The 13,873-nt window shown below is 43.3% G+C and overlaps 1 long non-coding RNA gene across 2 annotated transcripts in view; it reads right to left on the bottom strand.

The window, feature by feature from the left end:
• LOC112530706 overlaps window positions 1-13,835 on the bottom strand; it is a 28,662-nt gene extending 14,827 nt beyond the window's left edge. The window contains exons 1-3 of one of the 2 annotated variants that reach the window (XR_005842901.1): window positions 13,576-13,835; window positions 12,725-12,848; window positions 11,903-11,947 (exon numbers count right to left, since the gene is read on the bottom strand). This is a non-coding gene — a long non-coding RNA (uncharacterized LOC112530706). Of the gene's footprint in view, window positions 1-11,902; window positions 11,948-12,724; window positions 12,849-13,575 lie in introns of those variants that run through there. The other variant, XR_005842900.1, reaches the window with a different exon arrangement.
• Window positions 13,836-13,873: the final 38 nt, after the last annotated feature.

The following is a 13,873-nucleotide window of genomic DNA, read 5'->3' as shown; positions in this document are numbered from 1 at the left end:
ACAAGCACGGGGCATTGGGTTGCTTTGGATGCAGTTTGAGCGCAGCTCTGAGGTCTTCATGGAAAGCGCCTTGCAGAGCGCATCATGTCCTGCACCAGGCAGCACGCTGCGCATCCCTCACCTCTCCAAACTTTGGGGCTTTGAAGCTGCACGTTGTTTCTTGGGAGTTTGTCCCCCACAACTCCAGAGCACTTCCAGCTCTTCCCTGGCAATTCACGGCTTGCACAGTGCCAAACGCAACCAAGAAAAAAAGGCAAAAAAGAAGCAAAGGCCATGGCTATGCACAGAAGCGGCCAGGAAGGGTTCAGCTCCACAATGAAACCTGCACAAGTCAACTCAACAGATTCCAAGGACTTCATTGACATCTGAGACAATTTGCAACACCAGAAGCACTGCCACGCCAACAGCACCGTATTGGGAAAGCAGCACGTCCAAATCAGCCCCCTTGCCCTGCTCTACCCACTCAGGCCAACACAGAAATCAAACACACAAACTCTCTTGCTTTGGCTCACGGCAGCCATCAAACTCGTGCTTTACTGACACAGAGAACTCCATCTCCAGCTACTCCGTGTCTCGCTCACCACAAGCTCGGCTGGGAGGCGTCGCTCAGCCTGACACCACAAGCAGAAAAGAAGCGCACATAAGCAGATGCTCTCATCCACACGTGCAAACCTGGGGGCGAGGAATAAAAGGCTCACTGGGCCATGGGCAAAGCAGGGAGCAGATGATAGGCAGGAAACAGGAAGGAGTTCAAGACCAACTCTCCTACACCAAAGACAGGGAGAGCTGAGTCAGCACCACGGGAGGACTTACGACACAGCTTAACAGCTTGCAGAGACCTGAGGTTGCCAAAAGAGGCTGCCAGGGTAACTCTCACCAGTCTTTTGCAGGGCTGTTACAGATGCTTCTGATGCTGACTTCCACTGCCCTGTGTCATTGGTAGAAAGCGCATGTGAGAAATGCTCAGTCTGTCTGGGTAACGCTTCTATGCTTCCACAGTTAGGACTGAAACAAAAGGAAAAAAAAAAAACATGAAACCCTATGACATTTGCCTCTCTACTTGCTGCTGTCAGCGTGATATCTAAGATGAGCATTACGCGTCCCTGCACCCGACTGAAGATTCATCCAAGTCTGTGTTCCACACAGCTCCATCCCAGTGCCAAAAAGAAACCCGTACAGAGATGTTTAGATGATTCTTTGTGCAGATACAAGTGCAGGTGCATGTGCATTCTCTACAGCAAGAAATAGCAATTTCTCAAGCAGTACGACGGAAGGTCAGTGGAAAGGAAATATAGGATGAACTCTTTTCATATAAAAAATCCTTGCTAAACCTCTCCCCAGCAAAAAGGAAGCCTGCTGGGCACTGTTAGCAGCAGTTCCCAGAACATCTTGCACCACAAAATGCAGCACGCTCCTTTTTTGCACAGGCCCCTCGTTTCTCTAAGCAGCGTCAAATACCCTCCTCTTCAAATACACCCATCAGATCATGAACAGAGCTCAGAAGGGGTTAGGAGTAGAGCGACACACAGCTCCGCTTCGCGCTGAGGGCAGTTTTGGCCCTCCGAGCTTGCCGTAGCCACCCTGCGCTCTGGCGCCGGCGGACCGGAAGTACTCGTAGTCACTATGGCAGCCGCCTGCGGGGGGTTTGAGCTGCGAGGCTGTGGGGAACGGTGCCTTTTGAGAACGGTGTTTTTCTGAGCTTTTTATCTTCACCGGGTGGTTTTCTTCCTCAATGTGTCGAATGAACGGCGATGGAGAGCCCACAGAATTCCATCCGCCCCCGAAGCCCGTCATTATTGACAAGCAGAAGCAGAGAGAGGAGAGGAGGTAGAAGGGGTAGGCCGCGGTGGGGGCCGCCCTCAGATTCCTCAGGGCTCTGAGGCATTGGTACTCGAAAAGTGCGTGTCGGAAGGTGACAGAGACACGGGCCCTGCCTCTGCCTTTGCCTCACATCTCGAGGTCAGCTGGGAGCTGAGTGCAGGTATTCCTGTTTGTGAAATGGAATTCCTCTTGTGCTAAGCATTTTTCATGTCTCCGCAACCCACCTGCATTGCTTTAAGTGGCACAGTGTTTAAAGTGTAGGTGCTGCCTCTGAGAGGAGAGGGACGATGTGATACTGTGCACACTGGGGGTATTGGTCAACAGTTGGCTGCACGTACCCAGCAGTGTGCCCAGGTGGCCAAGAATGCCAGCAGCATCCTGGCCTGTGTCAGAAATAGTGCAGTCAGAAGGACTGGTGAAGCGATCTGCCTGCTGTTCTCAGCACTGGTGGAACTGCACGTCCAGTACTGTGCTCAGTTTTGGGCCCCTCACTACAGGAAAGGCACTGGGGCTCTGGATCGCATCCAGAGAAGGGCAACAGAGTGGTGAAGGATCTGGGGCACAATATTATGGGAGTGTCTGAAGGAGCAGGGAGTGTTCAGTCTGGAGGAGATTCAAAGGAAACCTCATTTCTCTGCACCACTACCTGAAAGGAGGTTGTGGCTGCGTGGGAGTCAGCTTCTCCTCCCAAGGAGCAGCAGGAGGACAAGAGGTGATGGCCTTCAGTTGTGCCAGGGGAGGTTCACGTTGGATACTAGGAAAAATGTCCTCTCGAAATGCCCAGGCAGGTGGTGGAATTGTTGTCCCTGGAGGTGTTCAAGCCATTCCCTGGCTCTGAGGCCAAGTCTCCATGCTGTCTGAAACACAGTGACCCCATGCAAATAATCTGTTGGTAGTGGCCCTCTGGCCAGTACTGTGTCAGGAAGCGTGCCTTCAACTTAGCTGCCAGACAGTTGATCTCCAGAGCATAAGGAGATTTCTATGGCACGGTATAATTCATCGGAGCAGAAAAGAGTTTTAAGAGTCCCCTTAAGCTTTGCCAACACAAGATAGCCACTTGAATGTGGTGTCTCCTGTAGGCTCTCTTCAGCTGTTTGTAAGAAACAGTAGGAAAAAAATTATTATCTTTTACTATCAAGCGATGAAAAAAGTGTTTTTGTCATCTGTGTCTCATTTAGACCATGAAGAAATTCCTGTAAACAAGGCAGGAGTTTAATTTTTTAGTGGGAACGTAGGCGATAATTTAGTTAACTTTCTGACTGATACCGGGATTATATCAGGATGGTGAGCAGTCACCTGGGGTTTCTGCAGGGCTCAATTTCAGAACCAGATGGAGGACTGCATCAGGGAAGGGTCAGGGTGGAAAAGCTTCTGCACCAGAGGTTGACCATGCACAAAATATGCCAGAGTTCAAGGAGCCTTTGGACACCACTCTCAGACATAGTGTGGCTGGTTTTATGTGGAGGCAGGGGTTGGTTTTATGTGGAGGCAGGGGTTGAACTCCTATGATCCTTGTGAGTCTCTTCCAAGTGGCCATTCTACAGTGGCCTGGAAGGCTGTTAAACAGCTTTTACTTGTGGTAGTTATCAAGGTGATACAAGCATGTAAAATTTGGTACCTAAATGCTACTCCTGTTGGGAAAGAACATTCATAACCAAAGTACCTGCCTTCCTGAGTAGGTAACTTAGGAGACGTGCAAGGAGTAACGGCCTGCAGATGCCTCTGTATTACACTGTGCAGACAGAACAGCCAGCGCTATGGAAACTTAATGCTACTGATGTGGGGGTGGAAGGAGCAGTTAGCAAGATCTGCATCTCAGAAGGTCTGGCAGGCTGGTAAAAGAATGCTATCCAACTTAGCTTACAGGGAAAAGGAAAAACTGCTGCTGTCCTATTCTTCTTTCCTTAGTAAGTAACAGAGTTAGAAGCATAGAATAGAGTTAACAGCATATCAACTTAAGGACGGTGTAATAAATCAGAGTTATTTAGGTATATGAACAAACATAACAGCCACACAGCCCCCAAATCCCTTTTCTCCCACTGATGTCCAGCAGTCCCTTAGTTTGCTGACAGATCGGGCTGCTCTCTTCTCTTAAAGCAGCACTTGTCTCACTGCTTTGCTTCACAGTCAGAATTCTGACCTTCTGACCTTTTAATACCTTTTTTCTTTTTTTCAAAAAATCTTTCCCTCTAGCTGCAGGTCAGAATGAAACCTCAACCATGGTCAAAACGGTGGGAGAGGCCGAAATACAACATAAAAGGAATAAAATTTGAGCTACCCGAGAAAAAAAATGAGGGAAGCACAGAAGTGGAAGCAGCCCTGGCTGGAATTCGATATGCTGCGAGAGTACAATACTTCAAAATAGAGGAATAAATATGGAGGGAAGCGAGTGAAGAGCTGAACAAGTAACAGCTTTGAGTTCAATGTAAGAATTGTCTGTTTTCAAGTTTCATATGCAAATAAAAGACAGTGAAATTTCAGCAGTTCTTGTCTGAATGTTAAACTGCCCCTTCCTGAAAACGGTGTTACAGTGTGTTCAGCCCTGCTTCTGCCTTCCCTTCTAAATCACAACTAACAGAAGGGGTTTGCAGTTACTGTGTTGTCACTTCCAAATAACTGTTTCTTCTGCCTTTGCCAAGTAGACAGGGGCCAATTGTGAAAATGCTTCACTCAGTAGGTTCAGAAGGGGGCTATGGCAGGGAAGCAGATGTACAGAAGCCCAGCTGGACAATCTGTAAGTGCTGCTTAGCTGTCCTGTAAAGGCACTTTTGAAATGACATCTGATAAAGCACCAATAGTAACCTGACAACAAAGCAGTAATACCAACGTTTTGAAACCAGCTTGCAAGAATGAAGCCAGATTAGCTGTTACTCCAGTCAGATTGTGTGAATGGGTGCAAGGTTCACCACAAACTGGCACAGTAGGTTCTCAAAGATACTCAACTGGGATGGGGCTTCTGAGCTCCAGTAAAAATCGCCTTCCCCTGCTTACCAGTCATGACAAGTGACATCTGCAGCCACTGGAAGAAGCCTCTACAGAGGTAAAGCGTGATAGAACCTATTCCAATTTCATAGCAGCACAAGACTAATTTCTTTGGGAGCAACTTTCAACATGAATAAGGAAGCAGAGGAGACAAAAGCAAGCACGGAGATCACATGCTTCAGCTGATTACCCATCAGTTGTATTTTCTTTGCACTCAGGAAAGTAGAAGTGCACAATTACTTACAACAGAACTCCTAAATCCTGCAGATAATGAAGCGCCAGCAGTGCCACAGTTTTTTTCCATACTTCACATAACATTCCTGTCGTGTTCAAGACTTGAAAGCGTTAAAAGTCTCATTAACACAAAAACATCTTTACTTTTCAAAAGAATTGCTCTGCTTTTATTTTAAAAGTCATTGTTGTCTATAACACTGATGAATGCTATTTACAATTAAAATAGTTTACAAAAATACATATTCTGTAATAAAAAACAACAGAAAAACCATAGGGAATAAAAGCCTCCAAGAGTTAAATGGAAGACCCATACATAATATTTTAGAGAAGCAGGCAATTGCAAACTTAGCAGAATTTGTGGCACACTGCTGTTTCTACAAGAAAACATCCTTTTTATTCTGCAGCAGTAATATTTACTGCACATATACAAGTTACACAACATTAGAAATCTAACATGGGTACAACAAAATGAGGTTTAATGGGTCTTAGAGGGAAGCAAAAGATAAATGTCCTTAGAGAGCCAATTACTAGAAGGTAACTGGAGTTGTTGTTCTGCTCGTCTGATAAATGAGGGCGGGTGACAGCTCCAAGTCTGTGCACAAAGTCCAGTCTGTATCTCAAGTACAAAGCTCCACTACAAATCATACTCTGGAGAAGAGTAAGCGTAGTTAAGACGTTCTCCTGTGCAACTTCTTACCTTCCTGAACAGCCGTTTACCATCAGTAGATCTTCACAGATCAAACTTCTCACTGCACGCAGAATTCCTACTTCTGTGTCAGAGTCAAAAAGCTAAGAAGAACTCACTGTGAGTTTGGTAGAGTTATCTCATTAAGTGGACGATAAGTTAGAGTTCAGTGACTCCTGAGTCAGAGTGATTTGATGTGGTACTGAAAACAGCTCGTGAAGTTGTCTGCTCACCAGCAGTGGTAACGTTACAGGCACTTACTGCAGTCATCCTTCCCAAAAGAACAAAGCAGTGAGGCTTCGTCATATATTTCAGAACACCTGCACTTCACACTGACCATTGTGATTCTATCTAGGAGTAGATGGCATCATAAGACATCTGGAAAAAAAAATATATATATATTTCACAGTAAAACAACCGTAGGCAGTCCACTCATTAAACGTTACCACTTTTTTAGAGTGAGCATCAGGCTTGTTTCAGTAAAAGAACTGCTGCTTCAAAGAAATCCTTATTTCCTGATCACAGATTTAAGATGTTCCCGTTTGCACTCTTCAGTGAGCTCTTCAGCAATACGCAGAGCCTTGACTCTCACCAACAGGAGAACAACTTCTTCAGTTTCATCACTATTACAAAAACAAATTGATATAGCAACACATTCACACCTGACTTCAAAATCAATAAAGCTAAAACATGCCTTGAGCTACACTGACCACTAACTGCACCCAACGTCTAGAGCCTCAAACTAGCCTGAACTAGTACTGCAAAAGCGATCCATTTTACATTATGGATTGCATCTTTAGTTGTACGTAGATGTTGGAAGTACATCACTGCAAGTGTTAAATGCATGAGGCTTGAGGAATTTAAGAATCATAGAATCATTAAGGTTGGAAAAAAACACAAAGATCATCTAGTCCAACTGTCAACCCATCACCACCATGCCCGTTGAACCACGTCCCTAAAAGAAATACTAACATAAAGAATATGAGCAAGTGCTGCATCCCAAAGAACATGTTGTTTGTTACCTGTGGTTATTCCTGTGAAGCATACATGCTCACTGAACCAAATGCTGGCAGAAGTTCACTGACTCGGGGAGAGTTGACCCACTTCCAAGATTTTGGAACCACCTTTCTGGGAAGCATGCAACCACCTGTTCACCCAGAGAGCATTCTGAAAGAAAAGAAAAAAGAAAAAAAAAAAGGCTTTCAATAAAACTAAGTCACACCACTTCTGGCAGACTTCTCCTTTTGGCTAGTTCAGTTATTATTGGCAGTGTTTACTCTTCAAAAAACAAAACCATCATTTTAAGCAGTTGTTCCTAAAGCCTAGGAACCAATGCTTGCTTTGAAATTCTTTTATACACCAAGGTCATTAAAAAACAAAGAAACAAACAAAAAAACAACTTTAAATGTTAAATAATTACACTTCACACTACATCAGTCCCCATAGAAATAAGACCTTATACCTCTTTACACTTCTCTATGTTTTCTGGCCCTGGTGGTGTGTTGAAGAGGTTCAGAAGAAGGTACCGATTCAGCAGCTTGCTCAGTCCCACACCACGGACTGTGTCTTCCTGTACAGTCCCATCCCAAAGGAGAACCTTGGAGAGCAGCTGCAGTAATGGAGAAACAGAACATGCATATCTGATGGCTGAGGGTGCGTTAGAACCTCCTTTTTAAACTTAAAAGATACCATGTCCATCCAATCTCAGTACTCAAAAAACAGGATTTATTCTCTCCAAACTGTCAGAAGATCCCCAACATAAGCACATTTTCAACCATTCTGCACATCACCACTTCTAAAGAGAAGACTGACAGTGAGGATGGAAAACAAACTGAAAGGAGAAAACTTCAATCCACAGTGAAAGACCACCGGTCTCGCTTTTAGAAACATGTATTTGACAGGACATTTAAGTCAGGCAATACACAATCTCAGAGGGTGATACCAGAATCTTATGTCTGTTTTGTGTCTGCCAGGTATCAGTACTAAGCTCCCTCTTGTCTTCTCTGCATCTGTCCATGACAAAGCCTTACACAACAGCTTGCCCCAGGAGTGAATATGGCAAGTCCTCAACATTCCCAAATTCCCTGATTTCTCTACAGGAATGTGCAACATGGCAGCAGGAAGCCTATGCAGCACTATCACCATGGCCTTGTTAGCACACACAGCAGGGGAACTGGGACGTTAATATGTTTTCCTGCATCTAAACCTCTTCTTCAGTACGAATCCAAATACACTCATAGGGGAAACGAATCTAAGAGGGAATTGAATCACAGGCATTCAGATATTCAGCACTTAATCAGACATAACTCAGCACTTTAGACTGAATAAAGCTATACTAATACGCTTACACACACATGCAGGGATTCCATTCTACAAGAGCAACATGGGCACTGTATGCACATACTGAGGAAACAGACCTATCCACAGAGTGCCAATGACTGATCTCATGGAAGGTTAGCAGGAACAGATGATGAAATTAAAGTCTCTTGACTACGTATCAGAGGTGGGTGAGCATAAATAGCTCACTGACAAAAATAGCCAACCTTCCTATTAAAATACATTAAACTCTCAGGAATCAGATTTGACTGAAGATACATTTCCTCAAAGACGACAGTCTACTTTTAACTAAAATGACTTTCACAGACAAGATCGGTGTTTTTTCTTTACCTCAACAGCTGACCAAAACCGTCTGCCTTGGAATTTTGAACATGGAGAAGATTTGTCTTCCACAGTGCTGGTCAGAAAAAGAGGAAGAGGAAATAAGGATTTTGTTTGACCTGAAAGTAAGACAAACAGACAATTCATCTCTTAAACACTGATGAATTACAATTATGGAGTTCTTTCATATGAGGAAACAGCTGTTAACTGAAACTCCTTACAATACCCAATGGAATTAGCAGTTGGAAACACTCGAGTATGTGTTTAATGGATTCTCAGCAAAACAGCACTGCCTGTAACCAGACAAACATGCTGCATCAGGCTTAGCAACACTCTTCTCCCAGCTGTGTCTTAACCCCACATCTACCAGACTCTTACCAGTTATCCTCTCTCTAAGACCGTCCAGTAATAAGCACCAGCAATATCAACTATTTCAGGAAAGAAAGGAGGAGTCAGGAGTAGAAGGGGGAGCAGACCACCACAAATAACACAAGCCCTCAGATACTCCAAGTTAAGATCACAAAACCAGACTCTGGGCTGTGCCCCATAAACTAAGAACTTTCCATTTATGAAAGCTTTTAGTTACAGGAGCAAAAAAGCACTAAGTTGACTGCGTAGTCACTCTTGTCAGAAAGAGTACATAAACATCAATGTTTGGTAACTATTCCTACAATGAAACAGTAGAAGGCACATTTGTTCCATTTGCTCATGGATGTCTACAATATATTTCACCCACGCTTCTGGGGAAAAGGTACAGAAAAATAGAAGAAAGGATAAAAAAATATGTTAGGTTGCAGGTAGACTTGGTGGTCTTTAAGGTCTTTCCCAGCCTGAGCAGTTCTATGATTCTATGACTGAAAATAAAAATTTTAAAAAGTAAAAACATAAATTCCCAGACACAGCTTACCTTTTCGGATACAGAGGGATAAAGACATCCTCCTCTACAGACTGCTTCATCCTCAGGACAATCGTGTTAATCAAATCCTGTCAAAAAAAGAAAAAAGGAAAAATATTAACACATCCTCACAAGAAAAGGATCTCACCTTTCACTTACAACAATTTTAGGCAGTTATTTTGTTCATGTGGAAAAGCAAAATGCTAACTCAGCTGAATGCAGGTGCCACTGTATATAATAGACACTAAGATCTTGACTGCATTAAAGACCTGTGAGCAAGTCTCAGCTTTAACCATCTTTCTTGGATAATGAGATTAACATATTTTTCAGCTATGAAGTTCTATTAAAAAGAAACACAACAAAACACCACAGCTACTATACAAACAGAATCTTATCTACAGCTTCTTCCTGAAGTCAAGTGTGGCGACTGCATAAACGTTTGTTATTACTTCTTTTCATACTAAGGGCCTAAACATCAACTTAGTTTCACCTACTTTATGCTGGATAAACTCCCAGATTTACACAAGAATAAAACCAGAACTGGGCTAAGTGTACGTTACAGTGAATATTTACAGTGAATGCATACACGGCATCAAGAACTTTTTTCCCCATTACCACAACAGCCTTTACCTGTTTTGCCTGCCTGCATTCCCTTCTGGACAGGACCTGTTTTTTCAAACACAAAGCTGTGTAAGGCACTCAGTCTGTGAAGTCGATAAAGGATCCCACACATTCTTGGCAAATGCTGAAAAATAGGAATTATTTCATTCATGATATCCAAGTGGCTATCTGCTCTAGTTTCAAGGAAGTAAACATTCAGAAAGCTAAACCTTTCATTTGCAGTAACCTTAACAAGTAATTGTAACTATCAACATAATTTTACATTACCACTTATTTAAGGTTTGATTACCTAGCTGCAGTGAACGTCCTCAAGACAACCTTAATATACCTGTAATTTTGGGCAGGATAGTTTTTTCAATCACTCTAGGCAAAACTTCTTCATCAGGATCATCATCTCTTTTTGATTCAGACGGCTTTTTGGCATCGCTGAATCCTTCTACAGCTCTGAACCAGGGCATCTCTTTCAGGTCTGTAGAATTCTGCTGAAAGATCATTCCCGTTAGTTGTTCAGCTGTCAGGTTCAAGAGAAAAAGCTCGATGCAAAAATATATCTAATGATACCAAAAGATTCTCATTTAACAGTTTTACATGGATTCTAATCACGGAATGGACCAAAGCAGCAAGCTAAAACTGAATGTAAAGCTAGATTTCAGAGGGTAGGGTTGTCAAAATGTCAGCAAACAGCTCCACATTAATAAAGATGCAAGTGATTCATATGCAAGCAACCTGACAAGAGGAAAAGATGTCGTCCTTCTAGTTATCAACACTTATCTCAAGCTCTGGAATGCCTCTATAACCCACGGCAAAGCTCCTGTACAGAAGTCTTCCCTGCAAGCAGCATGCCCCCGTCCTGCACTCTGGTAAAGCCTTTTTCAGGAAAAAAAAAAGATACAGAAGACCACAAAAAGACTTCTGCGGTTTTGAACAACTGCACAGATTTAAATACCCATTACTTTTCATATTTTGTATGTCTCTTAAAAGCTCAGACAGGAAAATCCTTCTTCTGTTATTCAGCAAATACGCATCGTGCCTCTCCCAGCTCCTCGTGACCTGCTCACTAAGGCAGTTCAAATCTCAATTTGAAATACATTCCAACTTTGGACAAAAAACTGATTAAACTAAAGAAGCCTACAGTCTTATCTATTCTTCCTGAGGCATCGGTCAGAATTGTTTAAATGCATTAATTCTATGCTGTAGAAAATAAACGATATACCATTCAAAAGGAGTATTTCTTCACTCTCCCTTGAAAATCCTTCTCAATATCGGAGGAATTTTGCTCTCATATCCTGACCAACCTTTGCTCTTCTGGAATTCAGTCACCTCTGTCAGAGCCAGTTCTTCATCACTCGACATGCCTTCGTGGTGACCAGCTGTTTGTGAACGCTCTCTCAGCTGCCGCCTGCAAGTCCTGCATTCTGTAATGAACTCAGGTGAGTTATTCACCATGTACATACGTAAAAGAAAGCTCAGTGATATACTAAGAACACCCGGTGAGAGCAATAGCCTAAGGAAACACAGTGAGGAAGCAGAAGTAAGTATGCGACCCTAGAGACACAGACTGTAACAGTAAGGTACTTTGTGAGCTGCCAAAGGACATTAAAAGCATCTCTAACGACCTTCACTTCACCACATTCATACTAGGAACTCCCCCCACCTGAAACACCAAACATCTACCATGGTACTCCATACTATCCCTGCCAGAGGTAGTCTGTAAGAAACTACTGCGCTCTCAACAGTCCGTCATCTCAGTTCTATGTAGCTTATGCAACAACTTGCATGGAAACTGTGACTGCATCCAAGTCACACTGGGGCTAAAAAACGTTAGTCCTGGCACCACATACCAGGAAAGGAAAGGCATTTTTGCACGTGTGTGTATCATCTCCCTTAGTAATCGCACAGATTTACCCTCATCCCTGTGTAAGTAACAGGAAGCAGATACACACTTACTACAGTTAGATGTAATGATACGTACCTTCGATGCTCACACGTTTTCAGAAGCTTCATCTTTTCATCACTCTCCAATCCATCATTACTTGGTTTGCCATTCCCAGCTACCAGAAGACAGGAACAAGACAAAGAGGTGAATGCAGAACACTGATTCTGCTTCTGCTCTTCATTTGGAAACTAACCAAAGTAAACAAAACCTCCTGATGAAAAATTCACAGTGTCCAGTCTAAAGCACAGTCAGTATTATCAGTGAATTGTAGGACGGCTGTGGCTGCTCCCTCGTGCAGGGGGATTGCCAGGTCACAGCCTGAACCGGGAGGTGAGCACCTGAGTGAGCACAGGGAGGGTCCCCAGATCCACCCTTCCTCTCTGCCCTTCCTGGTGACGCTTCCAGCTGTGCTTCCCAGAGTGCACACACACTCAGAGTCTGCATGCTTTGCACCCACCCCACCTGCACACCAGTTAGAACCAGAAAGGGCTACATCCCCGAGCTCACTCTTCTCAAGCTGCTGCCAGTTATCAGTCAATCCTTCTTTGTCCTCCTGTTCTACAGTGCCTGCGTCCCAAACAACCTAATATCTACTGGAAAACTGACTCAGTTTCTCTTTTCAAGTACTGATAGACAGCCACTGAGATCAGTAATTCAAAACTCACGGATCATTTGGTCATGCTATATTCACTATTCTACCACGGAGAAGTGATACTACGCGTCCTACTTCGGTAAGGATTTCAACTAGGACATCTAGTACAGTATGCCCACTGACAGCAGGGAGGGAGAAAACATTACACATGAAAATAAAACATAATCCAAGAATTAACTGCGTGTTTCTACTTAAAGAATGAGATTTCAGTAAGAAAGTAACTGGTAACTTCATACTAACTTGTCAGGTGCTGCATATAAGTAGATTCCGTTTCCAGCTCATCTTGCCTTCGCTTCAGTACCGACACGGCTCGCTGCTGGAGAAGTGCACGTACAGCAGATTCGAGCTCAGTTATGTATTTCAGCTGAAATATGGTAAACAGCAATCAGGTTTGAATAAAACAAATGAAACAACAGTTTTCACAGGCTTTCAAGCATGAGGGTGAGATGAGAACAAGAGCATTACAGTCTGAAAAGCAAGAGCCTGCTCACTAGAGTTTTTTCAGGCTGTTTAAGACTGAAAGCCACAAACTGAATGCCAATTGCCTATTACAGGACTACCAAAGACCCGACCAAAAAGTGTTCAACGGGACACTATTGGTACAATCAGTTTGCTTCAATCTGCCTTTGAACACCTCGCCATCACAGGAAACATCTCAACAAAACCTTGTACAGTTATGTACAGTTACATAAAAAACACCTCAGGCTGCAGCACAACTGACAGTAGTCAGTAGACCTTCATCGAGGCCAAACTTTGTGCAGCATCTTCCAACCTTCAATCTTTTATTTTTATTTTCTATTTTTAATAGTTAAGGTTTGCAGTTAAAGAAAGCAACACAGGAGATAACATTGACAAATCCTCACACAACCCAGCTAAACCAACTCAAATCTAATGTAAGATCCTTATTACTAGTCACAGGTTGCAAAGAAAATACATTTTGAGATCCCAAAACTGAACGCAAGTCCCACCTCTCATACAGCTTTAGGACACTCTGGTTACTACACCTGAAGAAAACTTCTTCCAATAACATTCTGTTTTTCTCCATCACAACCCAGGTGAGCCCACAGCTCAAGCCAGCGTACATATCCTACCTTAATCATTTTAGGTTACTGTGAGGGGTGGTCTGTTCCTCCTTTGTTTCCTGTGACACTCAAGTTTCTGATAGAATTGACTTATAACTGGTCGTCTCTCATCATCAATTCCAAATAAGAAATCTCACTTTTGCCTTGAGAGAATGCAGGTTCATCATCTTAAAGAAATGGGTGGCAGCGAAGGGAAGTAAAACACGCGTAGTTCTTCATTGAAACAGTTTACTAAGTTCTCTATGTATGTTCTCATGCCCCTGTAGAATTTGTAACTCATAGCAGCACCTGAAGGCTTCTCTCATTC

This window comes from Gallus gallus, chromosome Z (genome assembly GCF_016699485.2).
Source record: "Gallus gallus isolate bGalGal1 chromosome Z, bGalGal1.mat.broiler.GRCg7b, whole genome shotgun sequence".
Classification (NCBI taxonomy): Eukaryota; Metazoa; Chordata; class Aves; order Galliformes; family Phasianidae; genus Gallus; species Gallus gallus.
This window is presented reverse-complemented; position numbering and strand designations above follow the sequence as displayed.